Below are 9,196 nucleotides of genomic sequence, written 5' to 3' on the forward strand. Positions count from 1 at the left end.
TTGTTAATTTTATATTTTATATTAATGTCTTATATATTATTAATTTATATATTATTAATTTTATATTAATGTCTTATATATAGAATATTTTATATATTATTAATTTATACATTGTTAATTTTATATTTTATATTAATGTCTTATATATAGAATATTTTATATATTATTAATTTATACATTGTTAATTTTATATTTTATATTAATGTCTTCTCTTATTTATTGAATATTTTTTATATTTTTAATTTATATTTTATATTATTAATTTCAGAATCCCTCGAAGGATAAACTAAAATGTCATGGTCATGCCAACAAAAAATCGAACGAAGCCATATTACCGTATTTGCAACAAGCTGGATTTGGTGAAGTGATCAAACTAGGAAACTACAAGATCGTTGTCGGTTTGATTACTGCTATGGTTGAAAGATGGAGACCAGAAACTCATACTTTTCATCTCCCGGTAGGTGAGTGCACAATAACTTTAGAAGACGTATACTATATTTTAGGATTAAATGTGTCTGGTATTCTTGTTAGCGGTTCAAATTTTGTGAATGTTAAAGATGTTTGTTAAGAATATTTAGGAGTTATCCCACCTGAGGGAGCAACAAAAGGTAATTCTATTAAATTAAAATGGCTCAAAGATACTTTTGATAATGTTGGTGAAAACGCATCCGAAGTAGAAAAACAAGCACCACGTCGATCATATATATTACGTATGATTGGAGGATTGTTGATGCCAGAAAAATCCAATAATCATGTACATTTAAAATATCTTTCAATCTTGGGCGATTTAAATAAAGCATCTCACTATAGTTGGGGTTTGGCAGTTTTAGCAACACTCTATAGAGAATTATTCCTTGCTACGAAACCCAACGTAATATCGATGGGAGGATGTGCATTGTTGTTGCAAAACTGGGCATAGTATCGTTTGAGTTGTGTTGCTCCAGATGCACCAAGTGCATGGATATTTCCACTTGCACAAAGGTAACTATTGCACATAATTTTTATATATTTTTATTTTTTAAAACTTATTATTTACCGTATTCGTATTACTAATTTTATTATATTTTTTTTTTATATATTCGACAGATTTAATTCTGGGGGTTTAAATTTCAGTAAAGTTCCTCACAACGATATAGAAGGATACCGGAATACAATCGATCATATGATGGTTCAAGAAGTAATATATTCATTCTCATGTAGTTGCACTTTTGAGTTTTTTTATATCTCTTAATATTAACTTTAGCCTGTTTTTTTAACATCCAGTTTCGTTGGAGACCGTATCTCGGATTCCAACACGAGGTACCCGAACAAGAGATCAACACTTGGACTAAATGTACCTACCTGCACTGCTATCATATCGTCGAAAAACATCATGCAGATAGAGTCGCGCTTCAGTTCGACTTTCATCAACAAATTCCGCAACCTCCAAAGGATATGACGCTTTACCATGAGATCGACATGAGACGTGGCATTGATGATAATTGGAGTGTGGTTTGGAAAGATGAGATTCAACATTGGAATGAACGTCAGAATTACATATTGCAAGGTCAGTACGTCGAAGGTGTTTTACGCCACACTAACGAATATATGAATTGGTTCACGCATCACACTAAATTATACATATCTGTGGAAAGATACATGCGCGATCCACGTTTGCAACCTTCAACATATCCTGATGTTCACTCTATGCCTCAATCAATCCCACAACAAAATATCATGCACCAAACACCGTCTTTCTCATCACCACAACATTTTCATGAAGCTGCAGATATACCGACTCAATACTACGTTCCTTCAGTGCCAGTGCCAACAATACCCACTCCCATTAATCCGACCGAGAGCGGAATTTTCTATAATTTGTTTGGTACTGATTGCACAACTCCTGAGTCGGATTATGCGGCTTTTGATTCTATGTATAATGTTGAAACTCAAAATTATACGGAAGCAGGTGGTAGTGGTTCTAATCCACAAACAGATTACAACGAGGATCAACCACAACAACCTCAAGTAGTTCAAAGGACTAGACGAGTTCGACGACCGCGTAGATGTGGAATTGGAGGTCATTTAGATGACAATAATTAATTTTTATTTGATGTATTTTTTTTATTTGTAGTATTTTTTTTCTTTTTTTAATGTATTTTTCTTTTAATTTAATGTATTTTTATTTTATTATTTTAATTAATTATAATAATATTTTGTATTTTTTAATGTTATAATTATTTTTAAAATATTTAATAATAATAAATATAATATACCCAATAATAAATAACAAAATTCAACAACCAAAGAATATATAATATTAAAATACATTATTGAATATATTAAATAATAAAAGTATTTTTATTTTATTAATAGAATTTTCTTTTTATTATTAGTATTAAAATTATTATTATTATTATTTTTATTATTATAATAATTATTAAAAGTTATATAATATTATTAAATTAATTATTTTTATTATTTATAATAATATTTTGTATTTTTTAATGTTATAATTATTTTTAAAATATTTAATAATAATAAATATAATATACTCAATAATACATAACAAAATTCAACAAAAAAAAATGAAGCAAGTAGGAGGTCGCATCCCCAGGATGCGACCATCTAGTGAGGTTCGAATTTTATTTCTTTAGGAGGTCACATCCCCAGGTTGCGATCTGCAACTGGGGCTAAAAAGTAGGGCATTTTGGTATTATTTTTTGGAAGTAGGGCAATCTGGTATTAAAATTAAAAAAAGAGGATATTTGTATAAAAAAACCCACAAAATATAATTAATTTTATGGATTTTGTTTGAAAATTTTGATGAATTATTGAATTTTTGTAAAAAAAAAAAGGATAACATTGTTGACGTTTTAAAACATAAAAGATCAAATTGTCACTTAAAATTAAAATAAATGACTAAATCGAGAAGAAAAAAAAAGATAAATGACTAAAATGTTAACTGAAATTAAGTTAAGGGATCACAAGTGATATTTAGCCTATATTTTATGGTAATTTATGGTTGCTACATTTTAATTATTAAAGTGTAATTAAAATATTGTGATGCATTTATATGTAATGAATTAAAAATGTAAATGACATCAAATCAAGTTTGTAATGGGAGTTATACTTTTAATATTGGTTTTTTAATTATAAAGATATAGACAAAAAATTAGTAGAATGAGAAATAAAAAATGAATAAATTCTAGAGGTGTCACTTCATACTATTGAATGATGTGGCAAAATTTGTATTAGATGACATATAAGAGCATCTACAACGGGAGTGAAAATGAGTTCGTCCGTCAGCGTGTAATTACTTAACTTCCAGTTTTTTGTGGGTTCACCGTTTGAGTTGTGCCAAAGTGTCATCACGGTACTGTCAGAAAGGAACGGTGCTTTATAGCAGTTACCTTTTTTTTTTTTTCTATCTATTTTCACAATTTAATAATAATATAATTATAACCGCTAATGTTGTAACCATTAGCTTTTTTTTAGTTAATATACCATCGTTAGCCTTTTTTTTCTCCTTTAATTACGATTGTTAACTCATTAATAGAAACAATTTGTTACTCATACTTTTTCTTCACAATTTTTGTTACAGAAGTTTATTAAATTTTTTATTAACGTACTTTTTTATTTATTTTTCCATTTAAATTAATATTTTAAGTTATAATAAAATTAAATATTAATGTATAAATTAAAGTAATGAAATATAATATAATTTTTTAAAAATTAAACCGTAAAAAATGAATGAGTTGATTTAAGGTGATGTAGCATAGTAGAACTTGAATTATGTTGAGTTCACCGTTGGAGTAGAAAACAAGTGAATTGCTTCAAGATGATGTGGCACAGTGGACCCCATATAAAGAACCCATATTGAGTTCACCGTTGTAGATGCTCTAAGGATGTGATGTGTCAACGTAATATTTTTGGAGTTTGTTTTAATATATTATATTGATATTGATATTGATAAATGGAATGAAAACTATTGAAAAGTATGTAATAAAATGAGTGATTTTTACTATAAACTATATGATTAAAAAATATGAGTGATCGATTGTATATATAAATAAAAAGATTAAAATAAAATATGAGTGATATTCACTCTAAAAATATTATTAAAAAAAGATGATTGATTGTTTGTATACATTTTGTTTTGTTTCAAAAGAATATGGTGGAGATATTTTATAAGTCGAAGGATGAAAATTGTTGCGCCCAATTATACAATCAATATGTATTTGTTTATTACTTATAATAATTTTATATAAGTTTTCATCGCATAAAAAAAATGTATTTAAATACAGAAGCCACCTTTTACACAAAAACTATGACTTTTGTACAATATGTCTCTAGCTCATACAGAACATGATGAATAGAGAAATCAAATCAAAATAATTAAAAGACTCTCTTAGAGAAAACTAGCAAAAGAATGAAACACTAACTGAAAAATCAAGATACATTTGATCTCTATTAATGATTTGTGTATGAAATTAATCATCAAGATACATTTGAGCCTTATTAATGGTTTGTGTATGTAATTAATCCCTTTCAGCTTACTGCTTATCATTGTAAAGGATTAAGGAGAGAAAACAAAATAGCAATAAACTAAGGATTAATGTCAAAAATTATCAAATACATCTATTTCAAAAGTGTCGTCAACTTGCAAAAAAAAAAAAAAATCAAACTGCCAATAATCTTATAAGGATCAAAAAGAAAATATATGAAACTTTTATTGAGAGTTGCAACTTTTTATAATAATAGTTTAGTAAAAGTTGATACACCAAGACTAGTCAGAAAGTTAAAAATTAAAACAAAAGGATGACATAGATTTTAGGGGAATGCAACAGAAAATTTATAAACCAAAAAAACCTTCAAATTTGCTTTCTTAATTTGACATTGAGAGACAAATGGAAGTGCAAACACAAAAAAATCAAGACATTGATAACTATCTCATACTTTCCTCATATTTTCTTCAAATAGCTAGCATTCATCAACAAAGGACATTTAATCATTATGATACAATATCTCATTACTTCACACTCAAACAAAAAAAGAGTAAGCTTTATAGTATACAAGTTTTCTTATCTTCAGTTTCAACTCATGACAAAATAGAAAGTATAGATAGAGCAAAAACATGTGGTCTATTATTATATTGATATTATATCCAACATCCCATATACATGATAAATAGACAAATTAAATCCAAATATTAAAGGCTTATATATGAAATCCAATCTCTTTCAACCAACTACTTGATTTTGTAGACATGTTCGGCGATAAAAGTATAATAAAGGTTGATACATTGAGATTATTTCACCTTTATTTGACTAGATATTTAAACGTTAAACGAAAAGATGATATGGATTATAGGGGAAAGGTAAAGAAAAATTATAACCTAAAATGTTACGCATTGTAGCTAAAATATAGTTTAGAAGTTAACAAAAGTATAATTAAACAAGAAGAAATCATAAACTACAAGTGTATATTTGAAATAACAATATTGAAAGTAAAACTTGATGGAAGATGGATGATACATGTTACTAAATCCAATAGGTGATTTATTTATAAAAAAAACAAAATAATATTCCATCAAATACCGATAGTTGGTTTACTTAAATTATATAGCACAAAATTAAATACATTGGCATACATGATGAGATCAAACAAAGATATGTTACTCGTTAAAATATCAAGTTTAAAAAAAAAACATATTTTCACATTAACTTAGAGTCCATTAATTAAAGGCAAAATAAAGTTCTTACAAATAAAATGGAAACAAGATGAGTTTGTAAATATAAAGAGTAAACTACAAAATAAAATTGATAAAGTGAAATCCATATTATTTGACAGTTTCTAGATTTGTCATATACTTGGCAAACCAATTTGTATACAACATAAAACCAATATGGATATGAATTCAATCATTTTTTTGTTATCCTTACATACTAACCAAAGTCATAAACCTACAATTGGGAGAAGACTTTCCTTATAAACTACAATGCAACAATAATCTCGACTTCCTTTAACACGAAGCTCATCAATTGTATGGGTACTCATATCATACCACACTTGTTCATCATCATTTTTCTCAAGAATATATCACCTTTCTTTCCTGCTCCAATAGGATGTTCAACGGAAGGTAAATGCTTGACAATGAAGATATTATCCCACGACTCCTTCACACCAAGTTCACCCAATATTCTTATGTGAAACGTAGTTGTTTTATCATATATTATGAAAGCAATGGATCCATTTAACAATACCAAGTGTAAAATATCTAAACGATCAACCTTGTCTGAGGGAAAAGGTGTTGTAAGAAACACCTCATTGCACAAGTCAAATGACACCAAACATGGCCCAACATTACTAAGAATACCGTAGTCATTTATACTTCACCAATGACAAACTCCATCCATGTATAGTTCATCATACGTCCTACGGTAAGGCATGTCAACATCAAGTTTCCTCCAAGAATTACTTCTTATACTATATATCTCCCACTTCGGGGCGAAACCTATAGGTTCCTCACATGGCACATCTATGCTGTCATCAACAAAGAAATCTAATTGTCGAATCACTTTATAGTCATCTCTTTTATGGTCATAACCAAAACCATGAGATTTCAATAAAGTGTTATGATAAGGTACAGAATTAAAATGGCTAGGTGAAATGACCTTGAATTTATTTGTAGCAGGGTTCCAAAATACACATTTTGCGTATGGGCCTATATCATGTGTGAGACAAAGAGTCCCATTAACAGCCACAAAACTCAAAAAATGAATACAACTGTCATCTTCGTGAAATGAAGGTGGCCAATCTAATTTGATCATATTCTCAAACCTGACGCCAGAAAGTAAATACAATGTATAGCGTAATGGTTCATCTAGTTCATTCGTCAAAGGAGTTAGACTATGATTTAGGAGTATAGAAGTACCATCATAATAAGAATGGTTATTAGAAAGGGAATAGTTGCGATACATTATCAGGAAATGAGGGTTTTCAAACAAGAGAGTCCAAGATTTGCATACACATCCAAATCGGTTCAAAGATTTTATAGGCAATTTGGACAGGATAGAGAGGACAAAATCATCAGGTATATGGTTGCTAATCTTTACATTTGTGCCAGCAACAAATTTCTCCATCTCCAAATGACATAACCAATTTTTGCTTGCAATGATTCAAACAATAGTGAAACTTGTAGGAAGTTTTGCAAGAGAAAATATTAAATGAAGTAATAAAAAACACCTAATGTTGACATAAATTGTAATAGTAATTGTAAAGAGAAATTAACTTGCAAACAATTATATATTTTTGAGAGGCAAAAACTAAATTCCATATTTAAGAGATCTTTCAATAAACCGTTTAATCTCTGATGATAGACAATTTTTTAGGAATGAATGTAAACAATTTGGTTGATGTATTTTGATATTGAAACACATAAAGAGTGTAAACAAAAATTAGACTATATACATAGAAATTAAAAGCAGAGGGAGAGGGAGGGAGAGAGAGTTGATAGGTGAAAAAAGAGTAGAAGGAGATTTTGAAGAGAATGAAATCAAGATGAGTTGAATAAATACTTTTAAACTCTTGTTTTTTGCTAATACTATTTATATGGTGAAATGTTTAAATATAGTCTCTCATTGTGGATGATTGTTAGTATGGTTGTCCATCATGGTCTCATGGATAGAGAACCGTTGATTTAGAAATATGGAAAAAATTTATAATATAAAAATATGATAAAGTAGAAGGTTTGATGCAAAATATAACATATAATATATTAAAATGTAACATTACAAAATAAAATTAATAGATTATGTCTAAAATAAATGAAAAAGAAAAAAATAGATTAAATTAAACTAATCAGTATTATTAACCAATAATAAAAACCAAGAATAATATATGAATGCAATATCTCATACTAATACAAAATAAATAAATATTAAAATTTATATATGTCGTTTGGTTTGATTTTAAAAAAGGTCTAAAGTTCAATTCGATTCATACAATTTTTACAAAATAGCATATGAACACCCCTTGTAGAACTTGGCAAAACTAATTTTACCCTTTTTAATAAATATTACCTATTATCTATAAATTGTTCGTAAAATAAACATTCATATAAGGTGCATTAATTATTTCTTCCCTAAACTTCATATTCAGATATATGAGAGTCAAGTCATTTGACTGGCTGACAAACAAAAATAAGTGTTATTTTAGAATAATAATTTTTTTTTTTGGAATGACAGTTATTATCAAACAGAAAGAATCTATTTAAAAAACTGTATCAAGAAATTCTGAATGATTATATTTGTGGACAATGTTTTAAAATTTAAATGTTTTCCAAGTATAAATATGTACCTTATTACACTATGCGAAAAACTGCATTTTACGGCGCTTTTTTTAATCCATTTACAACGCTTTTTCAAAAAAAAAAAGCGCTGTGGAATCGAACGATGTAAAAGATACAACAGCGCTTTTAAAAAAGCGCTATAAAATATGTAAATATAACGCGCACTTGTTATGCACATTTTACAGCGCTTTTTCAAAAAAGCACTGTAAAATGCACACCCATTATATGAGTTATGGGTCTGCTTTAAGAGCGCTTTCTAACAAAAGCGCTGTAAAATGCACACCCATTATATGAAATTATGGGTCTGCATTTTACAACGCTTTTGTTGTACATTTTACAGCGCTTTCTCAAAAAAGCGCTGTAAAATGTACACCATTATAGCGCTTTACAACAACATTTTACAGCGTTTTTTAAAAAAAGCGCTATAAAATGTGTGTTTTTTTTTTTAAACGCTGTAAATTAAATATTTGAAATGAAAAGCGCTTTTTAGCTTTTTATGACATTTTTTTTAGAAAGCGCTGTCTTTTATCTTTGTATCCAAAATTATTTTGATCCAAAATCAGTTCACAATCAGTGCACACAACAACAAAACATATTCAAATACCATAAGCAGTTCACACAATCAGTAGAACAGAAAACAGAATTCTGTAACTTAATTAACATATATGTAACTCTGTAACTCTGTAATTTACAACCTAATTAACTACATTCAGATCCATATGCATGTTCATATTTTGTGTCATATGATCATATACATATAATAACTAACAGAATATACATAATCTGCACTAACTACCATATAATATTCAGATCCCTTGCCCAGCAGCAAGCTATTTCCCAGAAAATCAAATAATTTGCATGTCA

The 9,196-nt window shown here is 28.1% G+C and overlaps 1 pseudogene; it reads right to left on the bottom strand.

The window, feature by feature from the left end:
- Window positions 1-5,937: 5,937 nt before the first annotated feature.
- Window positions 5,938-7,124, bottom strand: LOC101492368 (putative F-box protein At3g16210; annotated as a pseudogene).
- Between the last annotated feature and the right edge of the window lie 2,072 nt (window positions 7,125-9,196).

Source organism: Cicer arietinum, chromosome 1, assembly GCF_000331145.2.
Source record: "Cicer arietinum cultivar CDC Frontier isolate Library 1 chromosome 1, Cicar.CDCFrontier_v2.0, whole genome shotgun sequence".
NCBI lineage: Eukaryota > Viridiplantae > Streptophyta > Magnoliopsida > Fabales > Fabaceae > Cicer > Cicer arietinum.